General features: G+C 36.4%; 1 protein-coding gene across 1 annotated transcript in view; it reads right to left on the minus strand.

The window, feature by feature from the left end:
- The window catches only part of LOC134747671 (kinesin light chain), a 57,692-nt gene extending 48,455 nt beyond the window's left edge, over nt 1–9,237 (minus strand). Inside the window, exon 1 of the mRNA XM_063682280.1 lies at nt 8,952–9,237. The gene's annotated coding sequence lies outside the window, so the exon portion shown is untranslated. The remainder of the gene's footprint in view (nt 1–8,951) is intronic.
- Nucleotides 9,238–20,327: the final 11,090 nt, after the last annotated feature.

The raw sequence follows: 20,327 nt of genomic DNA on the forward strand, positions 1-20,327 counted from the left end.
ATTAAATTTTTGAGACGTTAATGGCCATTGAAGTTAATTCGGATTAACTTTAATTCGGATTAACTTCAATGGCCATTAAAGTTTCAAAAAATTTATTAGAATTACTCTCAATTGCATCAACGTCTAATAAAATTACATTCGTGATATTTTAAAATGAGACAGCAAAATGACCCTGACTGAACCCTGGCAGTAGTAGCAGTACCTACCTACTACCTAGTAGAATTCTGGTTTGGTGCAACACAGACATACGCGGTTTTGGTCATTTAAATCGTCTTGATGAGCACTTCGGAGAGCCGTACCCACGATAGAGCTGATGCTGAACCCTGGCAGTACCTAATGGATCTAAGGTTTGGTGCAACATAGGCACACGCTGTTTTAGTCATCCGACTCGTCTTGATGAGCACTTCGGAGAGCCATACCCATGATAGAGCTGATGCTGAACCCTGGCAGTACCTAATGGATCTAAGGTTTGGTGCAACATAGGCACACGCTGTTTTAGTCACCCGACTCGTCTTGATGAGCACTTAGGAGAGCAGTACCCATAATGGAGGTGATGCTGAACCCTGGCAGTACCTAGCGGAACTAAGGTTTGGTGCAACATAGGCACACGCTGTTTTAGTCATCCGACTCGTCTTGATGAGCACTTAGGAGAGCAGTACCCATGATAGAGCTGATGCTGAACCCTGGCACTACCTAGTGGATCTAAGGTTTGGTGCAACATAGGCACACGCTGTTTTAGTCACCCGACTCGTCTTGATGAGCACTTAGGAGAGCGGTACCCATGATAGAGCTGATGCTGAACCCTAGCAGTACCTAGTGGATCTAAGGTTTGGTGCAACATAGGCACACGCTGTTTTAGTCACCCGACTCGTCTTGATGAGCACTTAGGAGAGCAGTACCCATAATGGAGCTGATGCTGAACCCTGGCAGTACCTAGTGGATCTAAGGTTTGGTGCAACATAGGCACACGCTGTTTTAGTCACCCGACTCGTCTTGATGAGCACTTAGGAGAGCAGTACCCATGATAGAGCTGATGCTGAACCCTGGCAGTACCTAGTGGATCTAAGGTTTGGTGCAACATAGGCACACGCTGTTTTAGTCACCCGACTCGTCTTGATGAGCACTTAGGAGAGCGGTACCCATGATAGAGCTGATGCTGAACCCTGGCAGTACCTAGTGGATCTAAGGTTTGGTGCAACATAGGCACACGCTGTTTTAGTCACCCGACTCGTCTTGATGAGCACTTAGGAGAGCAGTACCCATGATAGAGCTGATGCTGAACCCTGGCACTACCTAGTGGATCTAAGGTTTGGTGCAACATAGGCACACGCTGTTTTAGTCATCCGACTCGTCTTGATGAGCACTTAGGAGAGCAGTACCCATGATAGAGCTGATGCTGAACCCTGGCAGTACCTAGTGGATCTAAGGTTTGGTGCAACATAGGCACACGCTGTTTTAGTCACCCGACTCGTCTTGATGAGCACTTAGGAGAGCGGTACCCATGATAGAGCTGATGCTGAACCCTGGCAGTACCTAGCGGAACTAAGGTTTGGTGCAACATAGGCACACGCTGTTTTAGTCATCCGACTCGTCTTGATGAGCACTTAGGAGAGCAGTACCCATGATAGAGCTGATGCTGAACCCTGGCAGTACCTAATGGATCTAAGGTTTGGTGCGACATAGGCACACGCTGTTTTAGTCATCCGACTCGTCTTGATGAGCACTTATGAGAGCAGTACCCATAATGGAGCTGATGCTGAACCCTGGCAGTACCTAGCGGAACTAAGGTTTGGTGCAACGTAGGCACACGCTGTTTTAGTCATCCGACTCGTCTTGATGAGCACTTAGGAGAGCAGTACCCATGATAGAGCTGATGCTGAACCCTGGCAGTACCTAGTGGATCTAAGGTTTGGTGCATCATAGGGACACGCTGTTTTAGTCACCCGACTCGTCTTGATAAGCACTTAGGAGAGCGGTACCCATGATAGAGCTGATGCTGAACCCTGGCAGTACCTAGTGGATCTAGGGTTTGGTGCAACATAGGCACACGCTGTTTTAGTCACCCGACTCGTCTTGATGAGCACTTAGGAGAGCAGTACCCATAATGGAGCTGATGCTGAACCCTGGCAGTACATAGTGGAACTAAGGTTTGGTGCAACATAGGCACGCGCTGTTTTGGTCATCCGACTCGTCTTGATGAGCACTTAGGAGAGCTGTACCCATGATAGAGCTGATGCTGAACCCTGGCAATACCTAGTGGATCTAAGGTAGGTGGTAAGGCTCTATCATGGGTACCGCTCTCCTAAGTGCTCATCAAGACGAGTCGGGTGACTAAAACAGCGTGTGCCTATGTTGCACCAAACCTTAGATCCACTAGGTACTGCCAGGGTTCAGCATCAGCTCTATCATGGGTACTGCTCTTCTAAGTGCTCATCAAGACGAGTCGGATGACCTAAACAGCGCGTGCCTATGTTGCACCAAACCTTAGATCCACTATGTACTGCCAGGGTTCAGCATCAGCTCCATTATGGGTACTGCTCTCCTAAGTGCTCATCAAGACGAGTCGGGTGACTAAAACAGCGTGTGCCTATGTTGCACCAAACCCTAGATCCACTAGGTACTGCCAGGGTTCAGCATCAGCTCTATCATGGGTACCGTTCTCCTAAGTGCTTATCAAGACGAGTCGGGTGACTAAAACAGCGTGTCCCTATGATGCACCAAACCTTAGATCCACTAGGTACTGCCAGGGTTCAGCATCAGCTCTATCATGGGTACTGCTCTCCTAAGTGCTCATCAAGACGAGTCGGATGACTAAAACAGCGTGTGCCTACGTTGCACCAAACCTTAGTTCCGCTAGGTACTGCCAGGGTTCAGCATCAGCTCCATTATGGGTACTGCTCTCATAAGTGCTCATCAAGACGAGTCGGATGACTAAAACAGCGTGTGCCTATGTCGCACCAAACCTTAGATCCATTAGGTACTGCCAGGGTTCAGCATCAGCTCTATCATGGGTACTGCTCTCCTAAGTGCTCATCAAGACGAGTCGGATGACTAAAACAGCGTGTGCCTATGTTGCACCAAACCTTAGATCCACTAGGTAGTGCCAGGGTTCAGCATCAGCTCTATCATGGGTACTGCTCTCCTAAGTGCTCATCAAGACGAGTCGGATGACTAAAACAGCGTGTGCCTATGTTGCACCAAACCCTAGATCCACTAGGTACTGCCAGGGTTCAGCATCAGCTCTATCATGGGTACTGCTCTACTAAGTGCTCATCAAGACGAGTCGGGTGACTAAAACAGCGTGTGCCTATGTTGCACCAAACCTTAGATCCACTAGGTACTGCCAGGGTTCAGCATCAGCTCTATCATGGGTACTGCTCTCCTAAGTGCTCATCAAGACGAGTCGGATGACTAAAACAGCGTGTGCCTATGTTGCACCAAACCTTAGACCCACTAGGTACTGCCAGGGTTCAGCATCAGCTCTATCATGGGTACTGCTCTTCTAAGTGCTCATCAAGACGAGTCGGATGACTAAAACAGCGTGTGCCTATGTTGCACTAATCCTTAGTTCCGCTAGGTACTGCCAGGGTTCAGCATCAGCTCTATTATGGGTACTGCTCTCCTAAGTGCTCATCAAGACGAGTCGGGTGACTAAAACAGCGTGTGCCTATGTTGCACCAAACCTTAGATCCACTAGGTAGTGCCAGGGTTCAGCATCAGCTCTATCATGGGTACTGCTCTCCTAAGTGCTCATCAAGACGAGTCGGGTGACTAAAACAGCGTGTGCCTATGTTGCACCAAACCTTAGATCCACTAGGTAGTGCCAGGGTTCAGCATCAGCTCTATCATGGGTACGGCTCTCCGAAGTGCTCATCAAGACGATTTAAATGACCAAAACCGCGTATGTCTGTGTTGCACCAAACCAGAATTCTACTAGGTAGTAGGTAGGTACTGCTACTACGGCCAGGGTTCAGTCAGGGTCATTTTGCTCTCTCATTTTAAAATATCACGAATGTAATTTTATTAGACGTTAATCCAAATTGAGAGTAATTCGGATTAATTATTTGACTTTCATGCCCATTGAAGTTAATCCGAATTAAAGTTAATCCGAATTAACTTCAATGGCCATTAACGTCTCAAAAATTTAATCCGAATTAACTTTAATCCGAATTAACTTTAATGCAATTGGTTAATGGCGGACCTAATGGTTAATAAAATTGATCAATGGTTAATTAAAATTAACAATTACGGCCAACACTGCATATCATATCAATCAAAGCAAGGAATCTGTCGCGTCGAAAGGGGTCTGGGACGCAGATAATCTGTGAAGTGTTTTGTGACAAACGAGTTAGGAAATACGAAATTGAAATACATTTTGAAGCTACTTTGTTTATTGTTTCAGATACAGTAGCAACTTGTTAGTCAGACAGTAGAAAGTCAATTAAGAGTATTTAAGAGATGAGACTTCTAAACCATTCTGATGTTTATTTTTGGATTCTATATTCGAATGTTGCGCTGAGTTTCAATCCAAATTTAGTAATTAACAAAAGTAAGAATCTTAATTTAAATGCAGTTAAATCTAATTAAAATTAAAAGTATTTAAATTTGAGTTGACCGCTGTCGTACAAATTCGTTGAAGCGACGACGCCGCATTGCGCAGTAATTTTGTTGAGCCTACAATTGTGAAAGCAATTACTCATTTCATTTACGGTCCAAAATAAACTAAACTCGTAAATTAAAACGTGACATTTTCAGCGTTCGAAAGCTGCTGAAAATTTACTTGCAAATTTATTTTACACTTTCAGATAGTCGAACTGGCTCTTTACCCAGAAGAAACTTTTCAATCTGTTAAGAATACAGGCCAACTATTGGAATAACTGTCTTGTCTTTGTAAGTAGAAAAGTTTGGTTTACTCGAAAGAGTATAATAATAAGATTTAAAAGCCAGACAGACGTTAAAGGCGATTAAAAGCTAGTTTCTTTAAAATCATTATGATCTTATCAACTAAGCTGTCAATATATTTATGAGAATATTCTGTATGTACATAAAAACATTGCCAGTTTTAAGAAAAACTGTGACATACATAACATTAATACTAGAAATAAGCATAAGCTTGCAGTAACCTTCACTCGGCTCCATAAAATTAAAAATCATTCATGGGTAACTGTGTAAGATTTTATAATAAACTTCCAAATATCATCACTGAATTATCTGTTAATAAATTTAAAAAAATATGTAAAACGTAAACTTATCTCTAAAGCCTATTATAGCACACAAGACTACATGAATGATGAAACACCGTGGGATTGTGATTGGAAATAATTAATTATTTATTATTGTGTTAATAATGATGAAATTGATAATTCAATGAATACCTATATTAGGTAATCCGTATTTTTTTACATTTAGATTTTTATTCTAGAAAGTTTCTAGACTAGTATTTTTTATACAATTTTGGTGTATGACGATCCTTTTGTGAATTATTATTATTAAGTTTGACATATCTATAATAATTTAATGTTTTTAAGAATAATAATAACTGCATCAATAAATTGCTCTGATATTTAGATTAAGGTAATATTTAAAACTTGACAATTTAAAAGTGCTTGTTGCTAGGCCTATTTGAATAAAGATTATATTGACTTTGACTAAGCAGAACATAAACTGCTGGAGAAAGCCCTTGCTAAATAGGTATCTTTAGAACAACCGTGCACTGTTTAAACGGCTTCCCTGCGATCTTAGTCAGATCGTTAGTCCAGTGCGGGTTATGCTGGTATTTGTTGATTGAAAAGTTATGTCATTTGACTATAAATGATACATGATACAGGTATATACAGCATGAGAGTTAAATCCTTTAAAAGCGTTTTCATGTCAGTCTTCATCTCATATTCAACTTGAATAAACCAAACACGTGTTTTCATGTAGAACTTAATTAGCTCAGAATTCCTCACACATATTCATATCAAGTACACTGTGAATTCAATACATTCCGTAGACAATTAATAAAGCCCTAACGATGTTCTGAAGCGAATCGTGTCTGGGATCGCAACAGTATGGCGACAAAAGTATGTGCGGGTTATTTTCGGATCCCGCCCTCATTGATCCAGTATTCCAGTCGCTAGGCCATAAACGTACGCAGTAAAGGTAACATTGACAGAACAGGTTAAGCCTATACATTTACGACTCTTTGTGGAAGACCCTTCTGATACAAAAAGCGAAAAGTTGTTAGGAACGATGTTTCGTTACTTTATAACTCACAATTTATCGAATTCTAACTAAATTAGGTACACATAATAAGTTTATAACCCGAATTAGCATTTACAGTAGGTACTATCCATCCCAGATATGTATCATTCTCAGAGAGGATGAAATTGGTTGCGGCAAGTTGTGTGGTAAACAAATGTAACAAAGAAAATACTAAATGGATGCTGGGCGACGATATTCATGTATACAGAAAAAGAAATAGGTACTGCATTTCAATATGTCTTGCTCTAGCTAGAGTTTATGTAGGCATTTCTATAAATAAATTGAAGGTCAATTTTACTGGAGAAGAATAATTGAAAAATATCTTCAACTATCGTGCAGCAGTAATAAAATAAGCGGATAGCGTCAATGTTTTTATTTTCAGCCCCAGCAATGTGGAAGCGCATTGCGTACAGGCGTATCGTGTGAAATCACGCGATAGTCTAACGAGCGAATTCAATCCCATCAACGGTCTAATTACGAAAATATCATTGCACTAAGTCTTAAATTGACCATCGATGGAACTTATACCTTTGCAATAAGGTTGAAGATGTGTCGGTTAACAGTGTTGTACCGCCGAGAAAACGGACCGAACGTTACTGTTATAGCGACGATATATGTAATTTGATCACACTGAAACTTTAAGAGGAAATGTGGCATTTAGTACATGCGAAAACTTCGTTTTTGCGATAAAATTTTTGACAGTTTAGTCATTGAAAATTGGACCTATGTTAACGATTTCCTTAGAAAAATAAGAGATTTTTCTAAGTACTATGTTTTGCTTTTTATTGGTAGGTAAACAACTAATTCTTTGTAAAGACAACGCGCCCGCTTCACATGTGCTTATAATTATGAAGCAGAAATCCTTTAAAGTTCACGTAGGTAATACAAAAGCCTTAAAATCCCCCATATTCCTCAGGCCAAATCCACAAGGCTATGACACGGATCCTTTGAACGTGTCCTGCGGGAAATCTCAAGTGAGCTTGCAGTGAAGCCTGGAAAAGAGCACTTTGATGTCTAAAGAGGTTTATGTTGGGGATAGTTTTCTTTGTAAGTGAGAGGGGAATGCAGTTTGCATAAAATCGATGAAACACAAAGGACTGTTGGAAAGGCTTTGTCAAAAGAAAACGGAAATATAGAGGGATTGCTAGATACTGTTAAAATTATTTCTATGATTAAATTGTTGTTTGCTCAAGCTTTTTGTGATGAGAAAGCAAAGAAAGTAAATATAAATTGATATTTTGTGTAATAAAAATAATAAAGGTATTGCTTTAAGTTAGTTAAAATTGGTATTGAGATTGGGATTGCAATAATTTAAAACATTCGCAGAGCTGAGAATGTTCCAAGAGCACGTAAAGGTAAAGTTTTCCATTGTAGGAGCGATTTAAGAGACGGAATTTTCAACACGCAAACTTACAAACAGGTTTATCCACTATGCGTGTAGCCTAGGATAGCTGTAGCGTTGGTAAGTTAGTATCTGGATATTGGTCCTTCGTTTAAGAACAGAAACAAGATCAAGTGGATTTGTAGATTTCGTGAAAAGAAAATAAGAATATGATTATATTGCAGTAAGAAGAGCAATTTCAAAAGTTGCAACGTGACTAACGTGAGCTACTGAACTTCGTCTATCTTTTTACCTCGAAGTTTTATGAAGCATGTTCGAGATGGAAAATTTACGAGAGTTCTCTGGATCTCATTCTGTCTTAGTTTAGGGGAAAAACTTCTTAAATTAAAGAGTTTCTTCGCGTTCATACCCCGGAACCTAGTATCTTATAAAGCAATATCCAATTCCACGACTCGCTGGTCAGTAATTTACTTTGACGCAAATGGGCAGGACTTAAAACTTTTCACGGCGCTGCATAAAGCCAAATTAGATCGTGGTGTAGTTAGCAGAAGACTCAAAATTGGTTGATATGATGAATGTCCATAAAAATGCAGGATAGTGCTGCAGTCGTAGTAAAGTCGTATTAATGACCGATAGCGAATGAGGGATAGACCGGTCCATGTTTAATGGCAGTAGAAATGTTGTAAGAAGATTTATAGCCCCAATATAGATATCAGAAACGATGTAATCGGTCAATTAAATCCTAAGTAGGATCTTTCTACTGATAATGGTTTCATTGATATTAAAATGAAAGTAAAAGTTAAATGTTATTATGTAGTGACTTTCGTCTGATTAAGATTGAATCTCTGTCGATACGGGAGACAATCGGTGCGTTGATAGGAATTTTAATTGTCGAGAGAAATCTGACTAATAACTTCATTAGAAAATGAATGTCAGATGAGAGCAAGGAATTAATTTCGGAAGTAATTGCAAAGCCGAATGGAAGCGTCTGAAAACACCTGTAGCTGATTTTGTCGAGATAATGAATGTTGGTGATGCGTAACGAATGGAAATTCTATTAGAATTGCATGTTTGTCATCTTTATTGGATTGTGACATTGTTAGGAAATGGATTCCTTACTTCCCCGTTACTTGAATCACGCGGCTTCTAACGATATACAAGCAATATTTATACCAAACAACAAAAACCAACATCAAGATCGATAAATATACAAGACCTAGTTCATAAACACGCGATTACGTATATATTTAACACAGAAACGAATAAATACGCCGACACACCGGTGGAAATAAAATTCACGGTATGGGAATTTAATCTCTGTCGATAGTGTGGTCCTCCAAGGCAAAATAAATATACCACTGACACTATAAACCGGACGGTATCGCGGTACTATGGACGCGGTTTGATTTTTTTTTATTTTCGGGAGCGAGGGGCAAACGTTCAGACGTGGCCGCTGCCGTATGCGTACTGGCTAGTGACAGAGCAGGGACGGGGTGGAATAGTGCAGCGCACTCAGCGCCAGTAATCGAGTCGATAGATTAGACAGGTGTATTCGATAGTGATGATGTAGCGGATTTATTTACTGCGTTGTGTGGATATTTTAGTCAAGGTTACTTATCAATCGTGTATAAATAAGTTGGTGCTGAATATTTTATTAGGATGTTTTCATTGACCAAACGTAAGTTATAATATTGACTGTGTTGATCTGCATTGGAATGTTGTTCTACGAGTATTTTATAATTTGAATGTTTTTTACAAACACTCCTATTTAACTTCACATCGGAACAAGACAAGCATCAACAGTGATTCAAATTGGACAAATAGCTTACATCTTTAGAACCACAAACACATAGTTTCATAACAAACTATAAGCAAGTATCATAAAAACGTCAATCAAAACGGGCACAAAACTATTACCTAACTAAACTGTATCATTTCATTACGTCACAAACAAAAAACGTGCACGTCCAACTGTCATCCAATAGCAAAAACATGAAACCGACGTGACAAAAACTCGATTAAATTCGTATTCCGAAATAGAACCGCCCTAGAGTTTACCAATCGCTTTAACCGAGGGTGGATCCACCCTCCTCACATGCGCAATGCAATTTAAAAACAAAATGGCGTAAGAGACTATACAGTGGATATAAACTTACCGCTTGTGCGTTTTGGAGTAGAGTTATGCAAAACATGCACATGAATTAACGTAGGGGTTATGATGATAGTTATCAATATAGTTAACAAAATCCGCATTTATTTGGCGCCCGTCCACATAACTCGTCGGCAAAAACTAGCTGAAAGAAGTCTAGTTTATTTGAGTTTTTTCGACATGTCATTTATTCTTATTATTCGTAATTTTACTATTGAGTTCATAGGTGTTACGATAGGGGCTATTATAATATACTGTTGCATAACGTTTGTATTCTTTGATGTTAAAATTACATACCTACTACAAAATTAACTACTTCAAAAAAATTTAAGCGTAAAAATAATTAAGAGCAAAATTTATTTCACTCTCTCAAGTCTTCCGTGAGATACTACAATATAGACCTGTACCGCTGGCTATATTTTGACCCCTAGGTTATAAAAATATTAAAGTCAATTCTGTTTTCGCTTATGAATACTTTGTTAAGATGTAAATCTTTCATTTTGTTTTGTGTCATATATATAGTTTGCTTTTTTAGTAATTTGTTAATTTGTGGTAATTATTTTTTATTTTGAATTATTTTGGAGAAAAAAATATTCGAGAGAAAACATGTAACTGTGTTGCATTTAGGATAGTGTTTTTAGTGTGAAAACATAGTTTGTGTCAATTACGTCCAATGCAATCTGATACTATGTCAAAATATTCTAAATGACACAAAAAAATTTTAAAGTTAAAAAAAATTACTTAGATCGAATTTAATCGTTTAAATAGGTCCACTAAATGATTTTGTGTCTTATTAAGGCATAGCTTCATAAGATATTTGATGATTTTGTTGTAACAGGCTGTCACCGTTACAAAAGAATATTAAAGATATTAGAGTTTACATCTTATTAATTTGAAATGCAGGATAAATAAGATATATGAATTTGTGTCACTTGCATCCACTGCATAAACAAATATTACAAAAATATTATTTGCGTTCAAACGAAGCTCGCGGGCGGTCTGAATGGGCAACGGAGGCCGTGCAGGGTGGGGCCGCGGCGTGACCTTGCCGTACGCAACGCATGTTTACTTCGCCTGTGCGCCAAATTAACGCAACTTATTCAAAGAAGTTATACTACTACAAGCAAAGAATGCTTCGAATTATCTTTTACCTATTTAAAACTTATAGATATTGTACAATGTCGCCATTTTGCAAAAGAACTGTAAGTACATGTTTGATTTGCGAGCGAGCTGGCAACATTGGGCAGGGAAAGCTTAAAAATATCGCGTTTACGTGAACGCCACATACATTTGTGACAGTGATAGGGAAAAGGTACCACTAATGTAAAATTTGGTTATTAATACCGTCTCTTTCATTCTTTGATAAAATTCTACTTTGATAAAAAAATAGCTATTTATGCAACAAGTGCGGAAATCATCTTTACGCACGTGTATCATACAATGTTTTACTATGCATTGTGCGAGTAAATAAAAAACATATCATGGCAAATAAGTTTAATTATTAAAAGGAGTGTTTTAAATCGACACGAGTTGCGAATTACCTATTCGCACGTGTATCGTACAACGTTTCACAGTACATATGGCCCTTTAAACTTTCGACATATGCACGAAAAGGGCTTTTTTCCGCACTAGTGCAAGAAAGTAGCACCATATGTACTGTAAAAAAAAATTGAAAACAAAAAGCACTAGTGCGGAAAAGTACTACTTTCCGCATGATATGGCTCCGTAGGAAACGCACTTTTCGAGCACATGCATTGTAAAAAAAAATATATAGGACTGTTTCTCGTGAACCATGCGTCATAGCGCAAAAATAATAAAATTTTCGTTCCCCTTTATGTAACCCTAAAGTAATATATGAAAAATACAATGAAAAAAAATCTTTATAGGGCTCCTATCCTCCTTTATGGGTCTCCTAAACCGTGCATCGTAGCGCAAAAATAATCAAATTTTCGCTCCCCTTTAAGAAGCCCCTAATTAAGATTTAAAAACGCAAAAAAGAAAAAAAAAAGAGGAAAAATCTTTATAGGGCTGTATCTCCTAAACTGTGCGTCGTAGCGCAAAAATAATCAACGTTTCGGTTCCCGTTATGTAACCATTAATTTATATTTAAAAAAAAAACGCAAAAAAAAAAACAGAAAAAAAATGTTTATAGGGCTATATCTCCTAAACCGTGCATCGTAGCGCAAAAATAATCAAATTTTCGTTCCCCTTTAAGAAATCCTTAATTAATGCTTAAAAAAAAACAAAAAAAAAACAGGAAAGAAATCTTTATAGAGCCATATCTCCTAAACCGTGCGTGATAGCGCAAAAATAATAAAATTTTCGTTCCCCTTCATGGAACCCCAAAGTAATATACAAAAAACACAATGAAAAATATAAACAAAAAAAAACTTTATAGGGCTGTATCTCCTAAACCATGCGTCGTAGCGCAAAAATAATAAAAGTTTCGTTCCCCTTTATGAAGCCCCAAAGTAATATATAAAAAACACAATGAAAAAAAGAAAAAAAATAACAAAAAGAACTTTATAGGGCTGTATCTCCTACACCGTGCATCGTAGCGCTAAAATAATAAATGTTTCGTTCCCCTTCATGAAGCCCCAAAGTAATATATAAAAAACACAATGAAAAAAAGAAAAAAAAATAACAAGAAGAACTTTATAGGGCTGTATCTCCTACACCGTGCATCGTAGCGAAAAGATTAACAATTTTTTCGTTCCCCTTTATGAAACCCTTAATTAATACTTAAAAAAAAAACAAAAAAAAAACAGGAATTTTTTTTATAGAACTATATCTCCTAAACCGTGCGTGGTAGCGCAAAAATAATAAAATTTTCGTTCCCCTTTATGCAACCCATAATTTATATTAAAAAAAAAACGCAAAAAAATTCAAAAAAAAATCTTTATAGGGCTGTATCTCCTACACCGTGCATCGTAGCGAAAAAATTAACAATTTTTTCGTTCCCCTTTAAGAAACCCTTAATTAATACTTAAAAAAAAACCAAAAAAAAACAGGTTTTTTTTTTATAGAGCTATATCTCCTAAACCATGCAGCGTAGCGCAACAATAATAAAATTTTCGTTCCCCTTTATGAAGCCTCAAAGTAATATACAAAAAAAGCAATGAAGAAAAAAAAATAACAATAAAACTTTATAGGGCTGTATCTCCTTAACCGTGCATCGTAGCGCAAAAATAATCAATATCCGTTCCCCTTTAAGAATGCCCTAAATAAGATTTAAAAACGCAAAAAAAGAAAAAGAGGAAAAAAATCATTTTAGTGCTGTATCTCCTAAACCGTGCGTCGTAGCGCAAAAATAATAAAATGTTAGTTCCCTTTTATTAAATCGCAAAGTAATATACAAAAAAAGAAAAAAAAAAAAACTTTAGGATGTATCTCCTAAACCGTGCATGGTAGCGAAAAATAATTAACTTTTCGGTCCCCTTTATGTAACCATTAATTTATACAAAAAAAAACGCAAAAAAACAACAAAAAAATAACAAAAAAAATCTTTATAGGGCTGTGTCTCCTAAACCATGCGGCGTAGCGCAACAATAATAAAATTTTCGTTCCCCTTTATGAAGCCCCAAAGTAATATACAAAAAAAGCAATGAAGAAAAAGAAAAAAAAAATAACAAAAAAACTTTATAGGGTTGTATCTCCTTAACCGTGCATCGTAGCGCAAAAATAATCAATATCCGTTCCCCTTTAAGAATGCCCTAATTAAGATTTAAAAACGCAAAAAAAGAAAAAGAGGAAAAAAATCATTTTAGTGCTGTATCTCCTAAACCGTGCGTCGTAGCGCAAAAATAATAAAATGTTCGTTCCCTTTTATTGAATCGCAAAGTAATATACAAAAAACACAATGTCAAAAAAAGAAAAAAAAAACTTTAGGGATGTATCTCCTAAACCGTGCATGGTAGCGAAAAATAATCAAATTTTCGTTCCCCTTAAGAAGCCCTTAATTAAGATTTAAAACCGCAAAAAAGAAAAAGAAAAAAATCTATATAGGGTTGTATCTCCTAAACCGTGCGTCGTAGCGCAAAAATAATTAACTTTTCGGTCCCCTTTATGTAACCATTAATTTATACAAAAAAAAAACGCAAAAAAAAAACAAAAAAAAAACAGAAAAAAAATCTTTATAGGGCTGTATCTCCTAAACCATGCGGCGTAGCGCAACAATAATAAAATTTTCGTTCCCCTTTATGTCACAACCATTAATTTATATTTTAAAAAAACCGGCCAAGTGCGAGTCGGACTCGTGTTCCAAGGGTTCCGTACATTACACAATTTAAGCAATGTATTTTTTATGTGAAATGTCTTTAAAAGACCCGTAGGGGTCGGATCAAAAACTAAGTAATTAAGTCCGACTCACGCTTGACTGCACATTTCGAATAGGTTTTCCGGTAATCTGTAGGTAAAGATGTATTTTGTGTATTTTTTTCAAAATTTTTGACCCAGTAGTTTCGGAGATAAAGGGGGGGGGTCATTTGTTGCCTATTTTCTTGAATAACTTCTAAACTATTTATCTTAAAATTATAAAAAAAAATTTGAGATTCCCACAATAAGCTCTTTCATATTATTATGATATGTAACACGATATAGTTTGACAAACTTTATTTTTTAATTTTCTCATTTACCCCCAAAAGTGGCCCCCGTGTTGAAAAATATTTTGTTTACGTTACATGTCCATCTTTGGGTCACAAACTTACATACTTGTACCAAATTTCAACTTAATTGGTCCAGTAGTTTCGGAGAAAATATGCTGTAACAGACGGACAGACAGACAGACAGACAGACGCACGAGTGATCCTATAAGGGTTCCGTTTTTTCCTTTTGAGGTACGGAACCCTAAAAAACGCAAAAAAAACAAAAAAATCTTTATAGGGCTGTATCTCCTAAACCATGCGTCATAGCGCAAAAATAATCAAATTTTCGTTCCTCTTTATTCAACCGTTAATTTATATTTAAAAAAAAACGCAAAAAACATTACATACAAATTATTACAATGGGCAATTCCTGTTGTTCAATGAGAAGTAACAATACTAGGTGTACCGTTTACCTGAGGTGGTTGATAGGTGATGAATGCGTTTTCGTTAAGTGTCATTTTGTATGGGATTTTGGGTTTCCAATAAAATTTTCACTAGGTTTTCTGTTTTAAATTAGTACTAAATGTTGTATCAGTTTTTGTCCAAAATGGATTTAGGTAAATTTTGCGAGCTTTCACTAAACTGCTGTAACTCGGAAACTTAGAATCCACAAAGGGGACTTTACTAAATTTTGACACATATTACTTAAAAAAAAGTTATATTGATAAAAATAATGTTATCCGTTGGAGTTGGAGACGTCCTGAAACGAAAGCGTTCAATTCATGTTATGTTGTGGGGGCTTGGCTAACGATAATCGCAAGCCATAATTTTGTAACATACTAATATACCAGGTGGGGCCTGTAACACGACCAAAATAATTAAAACATAATATTCTACTCATCAAACGATGACACTTTTTTTCAATAACTTTCAAATATATAGGTATTATAAAGTCTTGTATTTAATGTACATCATCATCATTGTAATCTATGTTGCATGCCACGCTTAAACATAACAAAAATCACAATAAATTGCGTCTTAAAATAAACTTAAAAAGTTTACTAAAAATCGAAACAAAAAAGTCGCTGATGTGATATTCTCAATCAAAAGGTAGGTACCATACCAACAAGACGACCATAAAGACGAAATTTGATTATATCTTTATACAAATAATCTGTCAGAGAGTCCTCGACAAAGTTGTCAGTATGAGGAGTGAAGCCTACAGTTTATTTTTAATTATATTTACATACCTACTCCCACACTACGGTAAGATTGGTAAGGTACCTTTTGATTAGGAACGTCACAAATGTTGGTCAGTATGAGGAGTGCAGCCTACAGTTTATTTTTAATTATATTTACATACCTACTCCCACACTACGGTAAGATTGGTAAGGTTGATAAGACAATGTAATTATGCCTCCGAAATGAAATAAATACCTATACACTGTATCGCAAAACTAAGTGGCGAGACAGCTCATAATGCCATCTCTTTCACTCTTGGTTGGTCTTAACAAGGGTAAAGGAGATAGTATTAAGATATAGATATAGATAGATTATTTGCCGCCAGCTAATATTGCGGCAAGTATAATAAGCACCCCACCCGCGTAGGTACCCTTCCCCGCGCACGCCCTTCTTGCTCAATTGAGTTTTATTTTGCCAGATAGTAAAAAAACCGTGGATCAAAATGACCCAAATTATGAATGATGTCTCAATGTGGTATTATAATATTGTAGACGTAAACTTAATAATATGAATTTTTTTTTGTGGCAGATACAGGGTGTTAATTAGAAAAAAATATTTTTTTAATAAAAGCGGTGGATGAATTTGACACAGATTTGTTTGAATAACATATAACAATGTTCTGTAAAGTACAACACTTCATTTACTGACTATAATATTTTTTTAGGCGTTTTAGGATCAATATTAGGTATTTATTAAATGCCATTATACCCGAGGATGAAAATGACACAAAATACGTGTGTATGTCGGAAGCCACTTTGCCTTTACAGGGAAACAAAGAATTTCGTCTCTAATATTTTTTTTTACAGAATGCTGATTGAAAAAAGAAATACCTAAATTTCTACCTAAGCAAATACCTAGGATGACACAAAATATTATTTTTAGGTTTAGTATATGGTCTGGAAACTATACATAAAAAATAAGCAACATTAATATTCTTATAACCTCAGAAGTTATTGGTACAGGTCTAAATACTAGATATTTTATTAACACGTTTACGCCGTAACTGACGTCATGTGTCATAGGCCAAAGGAAACAAAAAACTAGGCGAATGCTATAGCATTCGTGTCCGCGAATGTGCTAAGTTGAGCTAGGAAAGATTTCGTTATTTTACGCTAGTTAAATTTAAAATAAGAAGAAATTAATCTTACACGTTCAAGTCTTATAATAATCAAATGGACGATATTTATATTATGTGTATATCTCTACCCTTTTAAACAAACTGTGGGCGTCAAGCCGAATGTTTTATGCATTTATTATCGATTTTATGTGCATACACTTACATTTTACAGTTTTATGTTTTTACAATTTAGATTTTCCAGTGAAATAAATTAAAAAAAATATGTTAATGTTATATACAATGATGAAATATAATGTTATAATGAACGATTAAAATGATTTGATGTAAATTGAAAAAGTTTCTTCAAACAAAAACATCACTTTTGACACTGACATATCAGATCCACATAGTATCTTTAGCAAAATTTTAACGTATCACAAAGTTACGAAACAGGCCAGCGGGATAAGCCGCAGAAACCTTCTAAAGTTACATTAAACACAAGGTCGGCCGAATCGATAGACGCCACCAAGTCTGCTGTAAAGGATATTTTACCAGATGAGATTCGAAAGTTAATTAAATGTCAGGAACGGAGAAAACGAAGAACTTTTTTACTACAAAGGGTTGGTTGGACATCAGTTAGTTGTCATTCTGATATCAGTGTACGTTCGAATTAGCTGGAGAGGCTTTCTTTTTTCTTATTTGCTGTATCAAAGCTACTGGTGTGCAAAAATGAAAACTGGAAATATCGTATCATTTTAGGGTTCCGTACTCAAAGGGTAAAAACGGGACCCTATTACTGAGACTCCGCTGTCCGTCTGTCTGTCACCAGGCTGTATCTCATGAACCGTGAGAGCTAGACAGTTGAAATTTTCACAGATGTATTTCTGGTGCCGCTATAACAACAAATACTAAAAACAGAATATAATAAATATTAAAGTGGGGCTCCCATACAACAAACGTGTTTTTTTGCCGTTTTTTGCGTACTGGTACAGAACCCTTCGTGCGCGAGTCCGACTCGCATTTGGCTGGTTTTCATGCCTGCAGCAGTTACAGAATACAGATATGTCAAGAAAACTAGAATCGTTATAGTCCTCAATACCGAAAAAATTAAGTATTTTTTTATTTACGTACTGGGAGAAAAGCAATCTTTGGGATTACTTTTTTCTTTTTGCACTGTTACACTTTCATTCATTAGAGAGGGTTATTCATCATTCATCATCTGCACTGTGGTGTAGTCTAGACATTATTTTCTTTGTCTGACGTAGCTATTACTCACTTTAATTTGCAATTCTGAACAATACGAAAGTAGGTACTTGAAAGTTATTAGACATTGCAATTAAATAACAAGAGATTAAACTTAGAGACAAGATAATTTTATTGTTAGTTGTGCCTAAACGAAAATTGATAATTATAATTAAGAAATCAATTTATTTTTCAAATTTTTTTTTTTTTTTTAATTTATTGAATAAGGAAGCAAATTACAGTGTTTTAGATCATTACAAGACCCATCGTAGGCAAAACCTTATGGAGGTTTGTGTGCCGATGGGGAGTTCGAGAATAACATAAAGAAAAACAATATTATATCCTATATCCTATATCATCATAAATATGATTCTTAGTATACATAGCTTGTGTCGTTAGTTTTTAATAAGTGCATTTTAACGACTTTTTTTATATGTTTACTTATTTGTTTTATATGTTAAATCACAGTATTAAAATCATTTGCTACTCTACAGAAGATAGTAATCGCTTTAGATACTTTCAAAACAGCTAATTCATTATTGGACCACTATCGAGAAAAATTGAATCAAAAACTACATTTGCCAACGTAACAATAGAAAAATTTCACTATCGTTCTCGCGTAATTAATCAGTACAATGGTGGAAATCTTGATTGGGTTCACGGCTTCACGCCGTCTCGAGCAAAAGGAAAAAAACTGAGCATTCAATTGAATTGACTTCTGTAGATAGTTGTTTCATCCGCCATCTTTCCTAGCAAGTATCTCAATTATAGAAAGGTTACCTTGTATCCTAATGAGTCCTATCATAACAACATAGTAGTTTTTTAAAGTTAATATGTATACCCATAAATAGTAGATACTTTAGTAATTTTAAAACCGTTTCCTGCTAGTTTGATATTGCTTTTTCATGTTTGTAGTTTTATAATTGCCGTTAAATATTATTTACTTGCAATAAACAACACAGATCAATGATATTTATATTCTAAACATTCTAGTCCCATCTCATACCGTGATTTAAATTTAGGGTTACAAATTAGCAGTTATTAACAATATTGCTGATGGTATCCAACTAGTCCGACCGAAGTTTCGTTATCGCCAGATTCCGGCTTAAATATCATGTTTCAGCCGAAGGAGACATTTTTGTATGATGACAGTTTTATCATTTATATATATGATATAAAATAAAGGTCAAAGGTTCACTATCTCCTGGGAAATAATGTTTCAGAAAACAATATTTTTTACCACAACTTTGCTCTTAAAGGGCCCAAGAGAAAATAAATTCTGCGACTTTATCAGAAGTTGAAAATAATGTATCTAATACTTTGGCATCTATCCTTAAGAGATCGTATGAAAACATTTCTCGCGTTCTGATAAGTTACAATGAAAATGGGTCACACTTAATTGCTTTTACGTGTATAAATTTAGTCACTTTTCATATCAAAAACACAAAATGTAAGTGTCAAAACAACATAATCATATTTAATTCACTAGTTGACTTTTTGTTATTTAAATTGAATGAGAAATTGCAATCAACTTTAATATTAGTCTTTCATATTCGACAGGTAAAATGGCCTACTTTAGTAAAAACGCAATTACAGAGCACTACGCAAAGAACAATCAATAAAATTGAAAGTAATTTTGTTGAGCATTTTGTCCATGTGTCATTTCGAGGTAAAAGGGACCCTTGGTGCGGCAGACACGTGCACCATTAATAACGATTCTGCAATTGGGCATTTCGCGATGTAAAAGTCTAAGTCTAACATTATAAAGTCCCTTTTTTGAGAACTACACTAATCTTACAAAGATTCTTAAGACTCTTTAGTTCTGTCCAGAAGGCTAGGACGTGGGCAGTTTCACCTGGCTAGTCACGACTAAGGTTCTATACTCAAAACGCCATAAGAGACGTGAATTTCCTTAAAAATATGCCGTTTTTATATGAAATTAGACGTCAGACGGCTAGATTAAGTGTTTTATACAAAAAGAAAGTTCGACGTAATAGTTTACAAAAAACCGGTCAAGTGCGAGTCGGACTCGTGCAGTAAGAGTTCCGTACCATTACGCAAAAAACGGCAAAAAAATCCATGTTTGTTGTATGGGAGCCCCACTTAAATACGTTCCGTTTTACGCTTTGGGTAAGGAACACTAAAAAAAGTGTGAAATAAGAACCAGTGCGCAATGCACTGAAGTTTCTTGGGCATAGGCGGTCAGATTAATGCATCAAATTTTGCTCGATTTGAGCGTTGAATGCTGACAAGTGACAACATTAGTTGTGATATACGTGATGGTCAACTCACACGGTAATGATGTAGAGTTTATGCGGGAAGAGAGAAGAGTCGTGGAATATAAGGGAACCAATAGGTAAGTAAAGCCTGACCAGAAATATATGATCATTGTCAAAAGGGCGCAGTTATTTTCATGTATAGGGTGACAGTTCAGTATAGTATGAAAATATTAGTCCCAGTGAAATT

The sequence above is a fragment of the Cydia strobilella genome, chromosome 15 (genome assembly GCF_947568885.1).
Source record: "Cydia strobilella chromosome 15, ilCydStro3.1, whole genome shotgun sequence".
NCBI classification, from domain to species: Eukaryota; Metazoa; Arthropoda; class Insecta; order Lepidoptera; family Tortricidae; genus Cydia; species Cydia strobilella.